This window comes from Macaca nemestrina (assembly GCF_043159975.1).
Source record: "Macaca nemestrina isolate mMacNem1 chromosome 14 unlocalized genomic scaffold, mMacNem.hap1 SUPER_14_unloc_1, whole genome shotgun sequence".
Taxonomy (NCBI): domain Eukaryota; kingdom Metazoa; phylum Chordata; class Mammalia; order Primates; family Cercopithecidae; genus Macaca; species Macaca nemestrina.
This window is the reverse complement of record NW_027257577.1, coordinates 294,362-310,501: the sequence shown is the minus strand read 5'-3', so window position 1 is coordinate 310,501 and position 16,140 is coordinate 294,362. Positions and strand designations below refer to the sequence as shown.

Genomic DNA, 16,140 nt, shown 5'->3' with positions numbered 1-16,140 from the left:
TTGTGTGTGCTGCATGAGTGCATTGTACGTGCGTGTTGTGTTGTATGTGAGTTACGTGTGCTGTATGTGTGTATGAGTATGTTGTACGTACATGTTGTGTTGTGAGTTGCATGTATTGGTTGTGTGTTGCCTGAGTGTTAAAAATGCATATTGTGTTGTGAGTTGCATGTATTGGTATGTGTTGTATAGGTTGTGTGTGTTTGTGTGCATTGTGTGTTGTCAGTGTTGTATAAGCGCATTGTACATGCGTGTTGTGTTGTTTGTTAGTTGCATGTTGTCAGTGTGTGCCGTGTGAGAGGCGGGGCATCCACATGACTGCTCCTCAGCGAGTCCTGCCTTGCAGCCCCTTCCGAGCTTGTATCCTCCGGAGCAGCCTAGAAGCAGCAGCATGTGTGCCTCTGCCCTTCCCCAGGAGGCCTCCGCCAGGTCCTGCGCTCAGCGCGTCGCTAGGCGGTCTGCCTCTCTGGTCTCTGTTGTCTCTCTCATCGTCCTCCTGCGCCTCCTCCTTCTCGGGACCTGCATCCTTCCTCTGTGCTCCCTGGCAAGCTACACCTGGGACGTGAGAGTTCAGGCTCTCCCCGAAGCTGTTTGCTCCTCTCTGAAGAGCGCCCCCCTTGGCTGGCCGTGAGCAGCTGGAGTGGATTGCAGGGAAGGGAGGTGGGTGTTCCTGTAGAGACACCAGGGTCTTACCTGGGGAGAATGGAGCCTGTGCTGGGCAGGCCGCCCTCCTGAGGAAGGGGATAGGGTGGGAGGAGCCTCTCGTAGATAAGGGGCCCAGCTCCTGCCCTCCTTCCCTCTATCCCAGTCAGTTGTGAGGGAGGGCGGGGCCCTAGGTGATTTCTATGCAGAGCTTCAATTATCCAGGCTGTGAATCAAATACTTCTGTTTTTAAGATCAGAGGAAATGTCCTTTTGTTTGTCTGCCTTTTATTTTATTTTATTTTATTTTACTTTTTTTGAGAAAGTGTTGCCCAGGCTGGAGTGCGGTGGCGCGATCTCGGCTCACTGCAACCTCCACCTCCCGGGTTCAAGCGATTCTCCTGCCTCAGCCTCCTAAGTAGCTGGGATTACAGGTGCTCGCCACCACATCCGGGTAATTTTTGCATTTTTAGTAGAGATGGGGTTTCACCATGTCGGCCAGGCTGGTCTTGAACTCCTGACCTCAAGTGATCCACCCACCACGGCCTTCCAAGGGGTTGGGATTACAGGCATGAGCCACCGCGCCCGGTCCGTCTGCCTCTTAGTTAGAACCTGTATATTTAATGTTTTAAATTTCACTTTTCCAGGTCAGAACAGTCGTGTTTCTTTTTCGTAGTGTTGCTATGAATGTCCTTTACGATGAGGAGACTGGGCTGGCTGCCCACTGGAGAGTGGTATCACTGGGTCAAGGTCACCATCTGCCCCAGCAGGGTCCAGAGTGTTTAGAGTCTTTCCTGGGCGTAGACACCCTTTTGTCTGACGTTCAGATAAAACCAATCACCATATTCAGTTAATCAAAGAGATCAGAGCTGGGAACGGTTAGTGCACATCCACCTCTCCCGAGAGTGTTCACGCCTCTTCCACGGGGGGCTAGGCTGCTGCTGAGCGTGGTTCTACTGGCTGTGGGTGTGGCCCCTTTCCTCAACCACAGCCATCGCAGACCTGCCACAGTTTTGATTCTTCTAGAAGAGAATAGGCAACACAAGAGAAACAAGATATGTTACATTTGAAACCTTTAAAAATTATTTCCTCAAACGTTGTGTGTATTTTTTGCCCATACCTAATGTGATAGCAATTTAGAAAAGATTAAAATGAAAAAAAAAATTTCCCCCATATTAAGTCTTTGAAAGGCATCCAACTTAGTTTTCATACAATTATTCTCTCTTTGGAGTCATACTTTATTGGTTTCAGTAATGTGTAACAAGTGCACCGGCATACACAGATTTAGGAGCAAACAGCTGCTTCATGATTATAGTTCAGCTCGCGGGGCCCAGCTGTGGGGGTGCAGCCTGCGCCTGCCTGTGCGCCAATAGGGCTGGTCACCTTGAGCATCTGGGAGTGTCTGGGTAAGTGAGGTCTGGGCAAGGCAGCATCCACACACCTGCGTAGTTCTCACTTTGTCCACGTTATCCAGCAATGCCACAAAATTATCAAGTAAATGTTCTCCAAGCGCATATTCAACTAGTGTTTGGAAAGTGCATAGGTAGCTCCTACAGCACCTTCAGGAGGAGCTAGGAGCCCAGGAATGAGAGCAGGTGTGAGGCCTGTACTCTCTTTGCATAGATAAAATATGCATGTGCATATCTGAGGCCAGAAAGTTAGATTGGGGCCAGAATGTGGAAGTCCTTACCTGTCGGATACGAGGGAGCCACTGAGGGTTTCGGAGAGAATCGCCTCTGATGTGCGGCACGCCGTGGAGCCGGAGGGACAGAGCAGGCTCATGCAGGGCACTCGCCGTGGCGAGAGGAGGACAGAAGGCAGCCAGTGAGCTGAGCGATTCGGTGCCTGGGTCAGGACGGGAAGAGGGAGTGCAGGAAGGCGGAAGAAGCTGCGAGTCTGCACCCTGAGGTCGGCGTTGCGCTTTGCTGGAAATCAGGAGAAGCAAGTGTGGATCTGACTCGGAGATACTTACAGACACCACTGCAAGCTGCGAGTCTGGAAATACAGGAGGAGGCTTGGGGAAAATCTGGAGCAGGGTGCATTTGGGAGCCTCTTAGGTAGAAGGGCAGGTGAAGTAGCCAGAGTGTGAGGCGTGCATGTCTGGAGAGAGGAGGCCAAAGGAAAGCCCACATTTGGAAATGGAGGAAGGGTTGGAAGACCCAGAAAAAGCCCTGCTTAGAGTCCAGAGAGGAGCTGGATGGCGCAGTTCACTAAAGCCCAGAGCCGAGAGTTTCCAGGAGAAAGTCCCAAGTGTTGTTGAAAACCAGGGGGCAGGACTCCAGTTGGAGCCTGCGAGGGGAGCCTGGCGGCCCTGATCCCTGAGAGCAGCCAGAGCCTGGGGGTCTCGCGGAAGTGGGTGGGAAGTGCAGGGAGCAGGTGGAGATGGTCCTTCAAGGCCTGGTGCTTCACACGGGCAGCCAGCCGTGGACCAAGACACAGCTGGAGAGGGGCCTGAACCCAGAGCGTCTCCAGGTGAAGCAGGGAGCCGGGAAGGGCAAAGGTATCCGGAAGAAAGCGGGCAGGCATGGAGCCAGGTCCCCAGGGAGGCTGCAGTCTTCTTTCTCTGTTCATGGACTGGTTGTTGGTTATTTTGAGTTCTCAAAGTCAACCACTCGGTGCGGTCCAGAGAAAGTTCCCAGGGGTCTGAAGCCCAGAGCAGGCCTTGTGCTTTTCCGAACACGGTGCGTGTTGACTCAGGGTTACTGTCAATGGCTAATTCTAGCGTGTCTTTTGTTGAAGTCTGCAGAAGAGCCTCAACCAGCACCAGCTTTTGAAGAACTTAGAAAACTTGTGTTCTTCTGATTCTGGGATTCTTGCCTGAAATGCCTCGTATATTTTTGGCTAGGTGTTCTTCGCACTTGTGTTACGGCATTTGGAGCTCTGTATTTTTGTGATGTGCTAGCTGTGAGGATGTTTAAAATTAGATTCCTAGAAATCAGGTTATAGGAGCTCTCGGCCACGCTTCATGGGTTATGTTTTGACCCCTCATAGTGGATCCCGTTGCGGTGGCTATTCTTAGTATTTGTGGAACACCTGACTGGTGATGCTAGGAGAATGTGATTTGTTTTCTTTGTAAGTCTAAAGTCTAATGATCTTGTAGAGTCTTTATACCCATCTCTTATAAATCAGCTTTAATATACTTGAAAATATCCTCATTGTGCCCTTGAAAAGCAGGTGCACATTTTAAAAGTCATCCTTTTAAAATCCTTTTCTGCAGTCTGTGCCCTTTGTCTGTTTTGTTTCCTTCACTGCAACATCATGAAACAGGGACAAGGACTAGAATCTCTGTTTCATACACAGAGCTGAACTGTGCTGAGTGACCTGCTATGCTGACGTCTGTTTCTGTCGTGAGAGGGAACCCAGGCCTCTTGACTTTTCCTTTTGTACATTTTCAAAAAGAATATTTTTTCCTCTCTTGAGTCCATTCCATTGTGGGATTCACTCCTAAGACTGTTTCTTTGCCTTCCATTTTGACAAGTATGATTTCGTTTCTGAGATGAGGAAAGGGCAGTGAAAAGGCCTGGGAAAGAGAAAACAGGAAGAGAAGGAATTATCTCATGATTTTAGTCAGAAGGAAATCACTCAGACAGAAACGCTATTCCAAGTGGGTCAGATCCCAGGAAGTGGGATTGAATAAGTGACATGGTATCACACAACTCTGTTTTACATTCTTGCTGTTGCCAGGGGTAACGAAAAGAACGAGTATAATCATTCCGAGGTCAAATATATATCTTTACTGACTCTGACTATAATTAGAAGAATTCGTTCAGTTCAAGTTTGAGAATACCTTTACAGAAGAGGGTCCTCGTGCACGTGTGCCTATTTCTATTTATATGTTCACACGTATTGGAGTATAAATGTGTGTGTGCTGTGTGTGAGACCTCATTATTTGAAACAAGAAATGTGCAGTAGAGCTTATTAATTTCGAGAAGGTACATTTGGGGGATAAACCACTTTGTTTAGAATTGAATAATGGGGTCTTTGAGGGGTGTATATATGTATGTGTGTTTGCATTGATGTGTATGAAAGTGTGTATTGCATGTATATGTGTTCTGCATGTATGTGTGCCTTTGTGTGTGATGTATATGTGCATGCATGTGTATATGTGTGCATGTGTATTTGTGTTGCATGTATGTGTGTGCATGTGTTACATGTTTAGGCACGACTGCACACATGTGCAAGTAGGCATGCATGGATGCTCGTGTGTGTATAGTTATACATGTATATTTGTGCATGTTATGTCTATGCATTTACATATGTATGTGTGTCAGAATGTGTATGTATATGCATGTGTGTTTGAGTGTTGTGTGCATGCTTGTGCGTGTTTGTTTGAGCGTTGCGTGTATGTTTGTGCGTGTGTGTTTGAGTGTTGTGTGTATGTGTATGCATGTGTTTTGTGTTGGTATTATGTGAATGTGTGTGCATGTGTGAATGTATGTATTGCATGTAGGTGTGCGTGTCCATGTGTATGTGTGTGTGTGATATGTGTCTGTGCATGCGTGCATGTGCACATTTGATTTGTGAATCCTCTCTGGGAGGGGCATGTTCCTGGAGACAGTGCATGGGATCCTCCACTGTCCTCTCAGGGAGAGAGACATTGTGAAAGTTCGAGCCATTAGGTAAACATGCCTGATGTTCTATAAAATATATATTTATACCCCTGGGGTTAAATATATGTTAAATGGGTGCAAAAGTGTTATATTGCATTAAAAGTCATCTTAGTACTTCCTGGTTAAAGGGTTTGTGAATGATTTCCTGTACATGGGACATAATACACCACACAGAATTACAGCGGGTCAATGATATTTGCCAGGAGGTCTGGCTTACGATTGGTATTTCTAGTTGCAGACATGCAGGTTGAGCTTTGCTGGACTTAGAGGAGGGTCATTGACTCTGCCCACTGAATGATACCAGCCTCTCTGCTGCTTCCTTGTTCTGCCGGCTTCATCCAGAGCTGAGACAGCTGCTCTCAGACGCATTGTACTTTTCTCTCCATAAAAATCTGCAGCATTTGTTAGCAGTCCAGTAGCAGACCGAGTGGCAGGTCCAGTGTCAGGTCCAGCGTCAGGTCCAGCATCAGGTCCAGCGGCAGGTCCAGCATCAGGTCCAGGAACAGGTCCAGCGGCAGGTCCAGCGGCAGGTCCAGGGGCATGTCCAACGGCAGGTCCAGTGTCAGGTCCAGTGTCAGGTCCAGCGGCAGGTCCAGCCAACTTTTCACCTGGCCCATGTGAAAATGTACCCTCTCCCTTCCATTTTTTAAAGCAGTAGTTATTAGTAGAGCCTACTGCCATTTCTCCTTGAGCTCCTCATAGTGGATGGTAAGCATTTGCTTTATTAAAGCAAAGTTCCATGCTCTTTGTGCTAAGTCTCCTCTGCCTTTCTGTGAGAGGCTAGAATTGGGATCGACCCTCAGCTGTGCCAGAGCCTTGGTACCTGTCTCAGTTCTGGAATCTACTCTGTGCTTGTTGCCTTCCATCCACCGACAGCCGTCTGTCTTCCTGTCCCTCCTTCAACACGGAGTCCAGCAGTGTGCACACAGGTGAGCCTGTGTGGATGCTGGTTTTGTAGGATCTTATCGGGACCTTAGTCATCTTTTCACTAGGAAACCAGACACTGCAAAGGACTTACAGAAAAGCCCAAAGAAGCCGTATCATTAGAATCATAGAGACAGAATTCTACAACCATAGGAAATGGCATTGATTATCATGAAATGGGCATTTATGTGAGGCATAGTAAAACATCACATTTCTTACTGGGTAAGAGCTTGGAAAAAAGATTATGAAAGTATAACTGACTCTACTCTTGTATCGTGGAACATGGTAAAATGATGCAAGGTATTGTATAGAATGGAACAAACAGATTAGAATTACATAGAGTAGCTCAGAATAGAACAAATAGTATAATGTTATATAGGGTAGCATAGAATAGAAGAAACATTGTAACATTATGTAGTATAGTATACAATAGGACAAATAGTGTTACATGGTCTAGAATAGAACAAGTGGGATAGTATTGTAGAGTATACAGTTGAACTAATGACGTAGTATTGCATAGCATAATACAGTCTAGATTAGAACACACAGCATAGTATTAATATTAAGTAGTGTGGTGTGGAATAGTAGAGTCGCATGGCACAGAACAGAGAGGATAGTGTTCGGTAGCACTGACGCAGGAGTTTTGCTCTTTAGCTCAGCTGGGTCCAGGTTCTTGTCTCATGACCAGGAAGAAACAGGCACGGGGGCATCGAAGAGTGAGTGCAGCGGAACTTATTAAGCTAAAAGTTAAGCTCTCAGCGAAAAGAGGGGTCCTGAGAGCAGGTTGCTGGTTGCCCCCTTCCCAGTTGACTACAAGGGCTTTTATATAGAAGCTGATGGGGCTGGGCTCCCTGTCTAAGGAGCAAATTTCTGGTGGTTCCACCCCATTCCCTCGTGTGCATGGGGATCCTTAGTCTGCTGTGAGCATGTTTAGGCGAGACCCCCGTGCAAGTTCCCCTATCTGCACGAAACATGGGCTGGAGGCTCTCTGGGACCCTTCCCTTACTATCCGCCTAAAGCAAGCTGGCTAACTGCTTTCCGTATAGAAGAAAATAGAATAGAATAGAACAGATAGTACAGTATTTTATAGTATCGAATGAAGCTGTAGTATTCTATCGTAGAGAATGGAATAGTATAGAATAGAACAAACAGATCGTACTAGTGTACGATAGAATAGTAGCCTCGCGCAGCACGGAGCAGTGTTGTGCTCCCTATGTACAGAGTGTAACCACCAGGAGAGCGTTCTTGAGTGGGGCGTCACTGGCCCTTCATATTTCTTTGGTTCTGCGGAAATGAGGAGAGGGCATTAAGAGAGGGGGAGGAGGTTGGCTTTCTTACTTTTAAGGCGCTCATTACTTCTTGGGGATCATTTGATGGTCCCCTTTGGTAGTATTCTGTGAAGCAGTCTCTGTACTCTGTGTAGGGTGAAATGTGGGGCAGTCTGTGGACTCTGTGTAGGGTGAAATGTGGGGCAGTCTGTGGACTCTGTAGGGTGAAATGTGAAGCAGTCTGTGGACTCTGTAGGGTGAAATGTGGAGCAATCTGTGAACTCTGTAGGGTGAAATGTGGAGCAGTCTGTGGACTCTGTGTAGGGTGAAACATGAAGCAGTTGAGAAATGATGAAGTCAGAAGTAGCTCAGCAGAGATGCACCAACTCTTACCTGGGAGACTGTGGAGCAGTCTGTGGACTCTGTGTAGGGTGAAATGAGGTGTTTTATGTAAATAGTTGTCTCATACCTGGCACATGGCAGAGCCTCCGTGGATCTTGCCGTCATGAACCCTCTGATAACTTCTCTACAGTGCCCTCCACACTATGAATACCATACATTGTGGGAAGTCCAGGCCTTTTCAAAGGCTTGGTTTCATTTTAACAAAATTGGAATGCCCTGCATATTTGGAATGGCCAGATCATCCTGCACTTTTGACTTCACCTGTCCAGCTGGGTTCACCTCCCTGCATGCTGCCAACGTTTACGGTGGAATTCCCTGATGCCACTATCCTCACTGCCTGCACCTGAATCTGCTGTGGGGTCATTTCCTTATTGGACTTGTCTGGAGACCTCTTGAGGGGTGGATGGGTCAGGACTGGGTTATCTGGGGAAGGTGTTCACAGCATTCCTGTTTGCAGTCTGTGTCCCTGTTGGAAGAGATGCTTTTATCACATCGGTTAATCCAGACGTGATTAGCAAGGGGTGTCTCTCCCAGGTAAGAGTTGGTGCATCTCTGCTGAGCTACTCCTGACTTCATCCTTTTTCAAGTCTGTTACAAAGAGAACTTTGGTTTCTCAAGGTTTAAGAATTAATGTCTAAGAGCAATTTAGTGTTCTTTTCAAGTCGCCAGCCTTGCTGTGGATGATTTGTGAGTCCTTGGTGGTCAGGGCCACAGCACAATTGGTGGGCCGTCTGTTCCCCACCCTGGGGGATACTTTCTGACCCAAAAAAATGTATTCTGTTAACATGTCTCAATGAGAATATTTTAGTAGGAGACAGACTTATGGCTCTTGTTTTAATTTGTAAGAGATGATTACTGTAGCAGGGTCAAGGTTGAGACTTCCAGTGTAGTTCATGGAAAACATTGATTAGGAACACCCAAAATATATCACCAGCTTTGTCGTTGCAGCTCCAAGGGACTAGGAATGCATATATATTTTTTTCTTTTGTTATTATTTATTATTTTTATTTTTGAGACAGAGTCTTGCTCTGTCACCCAGGCTGGATTGCAGTGGCATAATCTCAGCTCACTGTAACCTCTGCTTCCAGGGTTCAAGAGAATCTTGTGTCTCAGCCTCCTGAGTAGCTGGGATTACAGGTGCCTGCCACCATGCCCAGCTAATTTTTGTATTTTTAGTAGAGACAGGGGTCTCACCGTGTTGGCCAGGCTGGTCTTGAACTCCTGACCTCAAGTGATCTGCCAACCTTGGCCTCCCAAAGTACTGGCATTACAGGCATGAGCCACTGTGCCTGGCCGCCATGACCATTTTAAATGTGGCACTGAATATCTGCCTTATTTTTTTTTTTTTTTTTTTTTTTTTTTTTTTTTTTTGAGACGGAGTCTCGCTCTGTCGCCCAGGCTGGAGTGCAGTGGCCGGATCTCAGCTCACTGCAAGCTTCGCCTCCCGGGTTCACGCCATTCTCCTGCCTCAGCCTCCCGAGTAGCTGGGACTACAGGCGCCCGCCACCTCGCCCGGCTAGTTTTTTTGTATTTTTTTAGTAGAGACGGGGTTTCACCGTGTTAGCCAGGATGGTCTCGATCTCCCGACCTCGTGATCCGCCCGTCTCGGCCTCCCAAAGTGCTGGGATTACAGGCTTGAGCCACCGCGCCCGGCCTATTTTTTTTTTTAAGAAGTGCAGACGTTACCCCTCACACCTCTATTCTGGGGCTGGCCTGGGCTGGCCAGCAGGGTTCCCAGGCTCGAGGCCATGTCTGAAGTGTTGTTGGACAATGTGGATCTGTGACCCTTGGTCTTTGGGGACGTGGGGCACCCCGAGACACCCACAGTCTTGCGAGGGTTTACGGCTCTGTGTGTGGCTGCTGTGAGGCAGCTTTGGGCGGGGAGGAAGGAGAGCAGAGCCCATCTGTCCTGGTGCAGAAAATGCCCAAGAATGTAAAGAAATGGTCCAAAAAAATCATCATCTGCCCTGGTGCCATTTCTGTTAAAAAAAAAAAAAAGAAAAATTCACTCTGAGTGTGGTTCTGTGCTTGAGGAGGATAGAAAATACCTGGAAAGACGCACAAAGTGTTCTTACGGGGTCAGCGCTGGGAAGTGGGATGGGAGGCTTGGGAGTGTGTGGAAAGGAGGACGTGGCATATTTTATTCTAGTCTATTTGGTAGAGCGAGTGACGAAAGTGAAGCTTGAGTGATCCGAGCAGCTCGGCCTGGCCATGGGTAGATCCCAGCGTGTCCCGCCTCCCGCCTCCAGCTGCAGCTCTATTTCTCAATCACAGATGAGACAGGTGGCCTGAGGCTGTGGGCGGAGGAGGGGCAGCTCGGTGTCCCCAGCACCTGACTGTCCAGGCTGCTCTTGGGCCAGCCTGAGGGAAGGGGCGGAGGAGAGCTGGGAGGGTGCACAGTGCGTCCCCCTTCCCCGCCCTGAGACTGAGGTGAGCCCAGGCTGCTGTCAGGATGGAGGAAGATGCCCTCAGGACGGAGGAAGAGGCCGGTGGAGTTTGGTCAGCAGCCAGTGTGGTCTTTCCCACAGGGGATACGCAGTGCGCCAACTCGCAGGAAAAAACTCTGCTTTAGTTTTTAAATTTTGCTCATTCTGTTTATGGTGCTGGTCATGGTAAGATCTGGATATTGTTGGTAGGAATCAGTGTCAATTGCATACAGTTGACTCTTGTCCAACACAAGCTTGAGCTTTGCGGGTCAACTTATAGGTGGATTTTTTCAACCAAACTCAGGGAGAAAATACAGTGTTCTGCCACGTGAAACGCGTGTCGGAGGGCCGACTCTTTGTACACGCAGGTTCGGCAGGTCCACCTGTGCGGCTTGAATGTGCCTGGATTTGGTGTTCATGGGGTCCTGGAACCGACTTTCTGAGTCCAGCGAGGCTGGCCCCGGGATCGACCCCTTGAGGACAGCGAGGCAGGCCCCGGGACCGGCTCCCTGAGGACAGCGAGGCTGTTTCTAGTAGCAGGTGGTTTATTTTGTGTTTTCCCCCTGGCTCTACACCCCATTCTCAGAGACACAGCTGTCACAGGGGGACCAGCTGGGGCAGGGGAAGAGTGGAGGGCACCTGGTAGAAGTGGCCATGGACTCTCTTAGGAACGATAACCGTGGCACCTACCGTAGATGAAGATGTTGTTGGGCTGCAATCTTCTCGTGTTGATCTGGGGCATGCAGTGGCCGTGGGCTGGTGTGGTCCACAGCCCCGGTCTGGGGCATGCAGTGGCTTTGGGCTGGTGTGGTCCACAGCCCCGGGCTCCGTGGTCCCTGACCCTGAAATCCCATCCGGTGCTGTGTCACCTTGGGCCAGCTGTCTCCTGAGGGGAAGGGAACAGGGAACAGCCCTCCCCGCATGGCCTCCCCAGCACCACCCACCCCCAGGACCTCCAGTGTTGACCCTGCTGGGGGCTCCTCTCTGCTGGGGGGGACCTTGTCCCAACAAGAGAACTCCATGAGCTGCAGGAGGTGTCGAGCTATTTTCTCTCCTGGAACTGGGTTGCTGGCAGCTCCCAGATGCAGGAGGAAAGGCTCAGAAGTGCCTTCATAATAAGGAGTTGTTGACTTGAACTTTGGACAGCAAACACTGCTTACATTTCCTTTTCCGTTTTGATGCGTTAATGGTGTGTGGCAACACCGTGACACACGGGGATGCGGGTGATGGGTGACCTCCCCGCAAGGGGGCCATGCACCTGTTTGATAATAAGAAGGTATGCTTCTCTTCCTGAAAATAAAACTTTTAATGGTTTTCTGCCAGAAAGACCCTGTCCTTTATGTAGGATACATAGAGGATCATTTGGCAAAGGATTGGAGATTTGGGGTTAAACTAAAAACAAATTAATTTCATTTTATAGCACTCTGAACCCATTTGAGTTAATTATTCATTGAGAAGTTGAATAGCACACACTGTTCTGACTTCCAATTTCCCCCTCATGAACGGCATTTGCTGTAACATGACAAAACCCTGAGTCTTAGAAGTACTGGGTAATGTGGAAAAAGTCAAAGTTGATTCTCTGTTGTTTTGCTTTAAGGAAATTATATTATTTTGCAGCCACTTAGTTTTCTCCTTTCCAATACGAAAAATTGCTTTCTTACTACCTGAAAATTCGTGAAGGTCAAAGGGACACAGGCTGCAGTGCATTAAAAGCCACCATCAAATGTGGACGTGGACCCAGTTTCCCCTTGTTCTCGCCCATCATCAAATGTGGACGTGGACCCAGCTTCCCCATGTTCTGGCTAACCATCAAATGTGGACTTGGACACACTTTCCCTCTGTTCTTGCCCACCATCAAATGTGGACACGGATTCAGTTTCCCTCTGTTCTTGCCCACCATCAAATATAGATGTGGACCTAGTTACCTTCTGTTCTCACCCACCATCAAATGTGGGTGTGGACCCAATTTCCTTCTGTTCTCGTCCACCATCAAATGTGGACATGGACTCAGTTTCCCTCTGTTCGTGCCTACCTTGCCACCATGGCTCATTTCACAATCACTCAGGAAAGGAAGAAACATTATTTTTAATAGGCATGAAGGCAGTTATTTTTAACCTAAGAAACAGGACATAATTCCAGCAATGGAAATTACCAGCTGAGTGGGTCTGTGTGAGGTTTGGAAGAAAAAAAGGATTTTACCTTCCCCCCTCTGTGTGTGCCCACCTCCCCCAGTTGAGAGTCACAGATTTAATTACTTTAATTTTGAGCTTAAAATTATTTGACAGCCTAACAAAAACTACTACGGTCCTATAAAATTCTGCTGTGTGTTTGGTTTTTCAGTTGCTTGGCTTAATATGGTAAATGAATGCATTATGAGTTGTTATTTTAGTAATTGCTGTACAAATTAATGTATGTTATAACCAAGTGTTATAAAGTTAATTTAGCACCAAAGTAAAGCTAAAGCTGCATTGATTTCCCACTGTACTTGTGCATAACAACGGCTCCATGAGGCAGGCGCTGTGACCCTGTAGTCTGGTGGGAGCAGGTGCCACCTGGCTGGTGCGGTCGATGCCTGTCCCCTCTTGCTGCCAGGCAGCTTTGTAGTTTCCAGGCTATGCGGGAGTTGAGGCGGGTGGTCAGTAAGTGACGGTGGGGCGTTGGGTGGTGCAGGTTGGCGTGGAGTGGAAGGAGACGTGGAGAGCCTGGGGAAGGCTGGACAGCAGCTCTGGTACCTGCACAGGGGGGCAGGGTGCGGCGGCACCGGGCAGTGAGTAGCTCCTGGATACAACCCTTGAGGGTTTTATAGACGAGTCTGTCTTCAGCTCTGCACCCCTTTCCTGCTGAGTCCGGGTGGAGGGTGGAGGAGTCGAGCACTTGTTTCTCCAGGTGAGGGCCCATCGGACACAGCCAGTGTTTCCTGGAGTCCCCTCACCTGGGAACGTGCCCCTGCTCTTTTCAGAACAAAACAAATCTTAGTTAAACCTGACACATCACCTTTCCAGAAGGTGTTGAATCTGTATGCCTGTTAAGCCACATGGCGAGGGCTAGGGAATCTCAGTCTCTGTGATTCGAGTAGTGACATCGTTTACACAAGGCAGGTGGATGACTCTTTGAGCTTGGCATGCTCCTGGGTGACACAGCACAGCTGACATGGAGTGGGGCAAGGGCTTGTTCCACGAGTTTCTGTGTTGTTGTTGTTGTTGTTGTTGTTATTTTTTTTGAGATGGAGTTTCTCTCTGTCACACAGGCTGGAGTGCAGTGGTGCGATCCAGGCTCACTGAAAGCTCTGCCTCCCGCGTTCACGCCATTCTCCTGCCTCACCCTCCCGAGTAGCTGGGACTACAGGTGTCCGCACCACGCCCTGCTAAATTTTTTGTATTTTTAGTAGAGACGGGGTTTCACAGTGTTAACCAGGATGGTCTCGATCTCCTGACACTGTGATCCACCCGCCTTGGCCTCCTGAAGTGCTGGGATTGCAGGCATGAGCCACCGTGCCTGGCTTGTTTTTGTTTTTTTGAGACGGAGTCTTGCTCTGTTGTCCAGATTGAAGTGCAGTGTCATGATCTTGGCTCACTTCAACCTCCACTCACTGCAACCTCTGTCTTTCAGTTCGAGCAATTCTCTTGCCTCAGCCCCCCTAGTAGCTGGGATTACAGGCGTGTGCCACCATGCCTGGCTGATTTTTGTATTTTTAGTAGAGACAGGATTTTGCCATGTTGGTCGGCTGGTCTTAAACTGTTGGCCCCATGTGATCCGCCCGCCTTGGCCTCCCAAAGTGCTGAGATTACAGGCATGGGCCACTGCACCCGGCCCTGTGTTTGACTCTTAAATCTTCTTTTTCTTTTTAATATTTCTCTTTCTGGACGGCCACACAGTGGATATAGAGGAAAAGTTCACAGATGTCCGTATTACATTTGTTTCTTAAATTAGCCTCCCTTGAACACTGCTATAGGGTACAGAAGCATGAAGGGCTGAAAGGGTGGTTGTGTCCCAGTAAGTGTGAGCGTGGAGCTGGTCTGTGAGACCCCGGTGCCGGTGAAGGCACCCGTGTGAGATGGCCTGGGATGGGGGTGTGCAGAACCCTGACTGTGGTACACACCCTTCAGCTTTGATGCTTCAGGCCATTGCTCTGGTCATCAGTGAGCAGAAGGTCTAACAGCAGTGATATTTATCACTAGCTGTGTTGACCAATGTGTTAGGAGGGTGAACCTGTTTGACTTAAGCTGTTTGATGGGTTTGCATTTAAATAGACAACTGGTGACCTGGTGCCTGGATGCTTGCTCTGTGAGCTGCCCCACGTGGCTTCTCCCTCTGCTATGCATTAGATGAGATGGGCGTGTTTAGGGTGGTGTGGCCCTAGACTGGAATGCATTAGAAGTGCAAACCCTGCCTCACCCCAGACCTGCCTCACCCCAGTGTGACTTTTGGAGGTGGAGGCCCAGAATCCTTCACCTGCCCTCCAGGTGGGCCTGAGGATGCTGAGGTTTCAGAGCGCTGCTTTGCTGGCACTCCAGCAAGTCCTGCTTACAGAGACCAGGATCTGAAATGGCAGGTTACCAAATTGTATAGCAGAAAAACAGAAATGTTTCCTTAGAATGGGTGTAGGAAGCAAAATGATTTCCTTCACCATATCTGGAAAAGATTTCAAATTAGCAGGCACTATTTGGAATTATTAGTGTCTCCTGTATTTCTTATCTTTTGTTGTTGTTGTTGTTGTTTTGATACAGGGTCTCATCCTGATGCCCAGGCTGGAGTGCAGTGGTGCAGTCTTGGCTCCCTGCAACCTCCGCCTCCTGGACTCAGGTGATCCTCTCACCTCAGCCCCCTGAGTATCTGGGACTACAGGCACGATACCACACCTGGCTAATTTTTTTTTTTTTTTTTTTTTTTTGTAGAGACGGGGTCTTGCTATTTTGCCCAAGCTGGTCTCAAATTCAAGCATTTGTCCTGCCTCAGTCTCCCAAAATGCTTCTGTACCCCTGACCCAACAAGGAAGGACAAGGGATGTGAGCCACACTCCCGGCCTCCTGTCTTTCCTTGTTGGAGCAGGGATGTGGGAGCACTTGCCGCAGCTGACTTGAGTATATCTCGTTTTGCTTTGTTTTCCTCACGGGTAACCTGGCAGTGCTGTGAACCAGTGCTGCTGGCCAGCTGTTTTTTGATGGACTGGCAGAAAATCAAACTGAGACCCGGGTTCCTTTCTCCCTGGGTACTGACCAGGTGGGAGAGGAAGGACGTTATCTGAGTATCATCTTCATGAGGGCTGGTGGGGAAACGTCAACTTTAAGGTGCCTGGGATCTAAGGCATGGAACCCAGAGTGCAGCAGAACATAGGGGATGTAGCCTTGGGAGCAGAGACGTGCGGGCCGGTGCCCTCGTTCCTGGCGGGTTCTGAGTGCAAGAAAAGGTTAGTGAACCAGCCGAGGTCACGGAGCAACCTGCCAAGACCTGCCTGGATGTATGGCTGGCGTCAGTACTGGCCCCAAAACTGCCCGTTAGGGGATTCCTTGCAGTTTCAGATCCACCTAGGGGTCCGGAGAGCGTCCAAACCATGACCTCAAAGAACGAGCTGTTGCCTTGAGAGCCTCCAAGGTGAGGGTAGAATTTTTTTTTTTTTTCGCAATTAGCAATAATTTGTTGTGAATGATCTTGGACCTATTTTCACTTCTTTGTATAGGAAGAGAGACAGAATAAAAAGTCTCAATGTGCCAGATGCCATGTAATGAAGTCGTGGGATTAACATTGTTGATTATTACGTAACATCACATTAATTGGAACATATTCACACGTGTCCACAGCGTGTGCGTGTGCCTAGTTCGATGAGCACGTTGGGTTGGGGTTGCTGCTGGTTCTTGCAGCCCCTCTGGGTGGT

The 16,140-nt window shown here is 48.6% G+C and overlaps 1 protein-coding gene and 1 pseudogene across 1 annotated transcript in view; one reads left to right on the top strand and one right to left on the bottom strand.

Annotated features, from left to right (window-relative positions):
* LOC139361168 (disco-interacting protein 2 homolog C-like) overlaps nt 1-16,140 on the top strand; it is a 194,068-nt gene that overhangs the window by 17,690 nt on the left and 160,238 nt on the right. The gene's annotated exons all lie outside the window — the stretch shown is intronic.
* Nucleotides 1,293-11,290, bottom strand: LOC139361170 (uncharacterized; annotated as a pseudogene).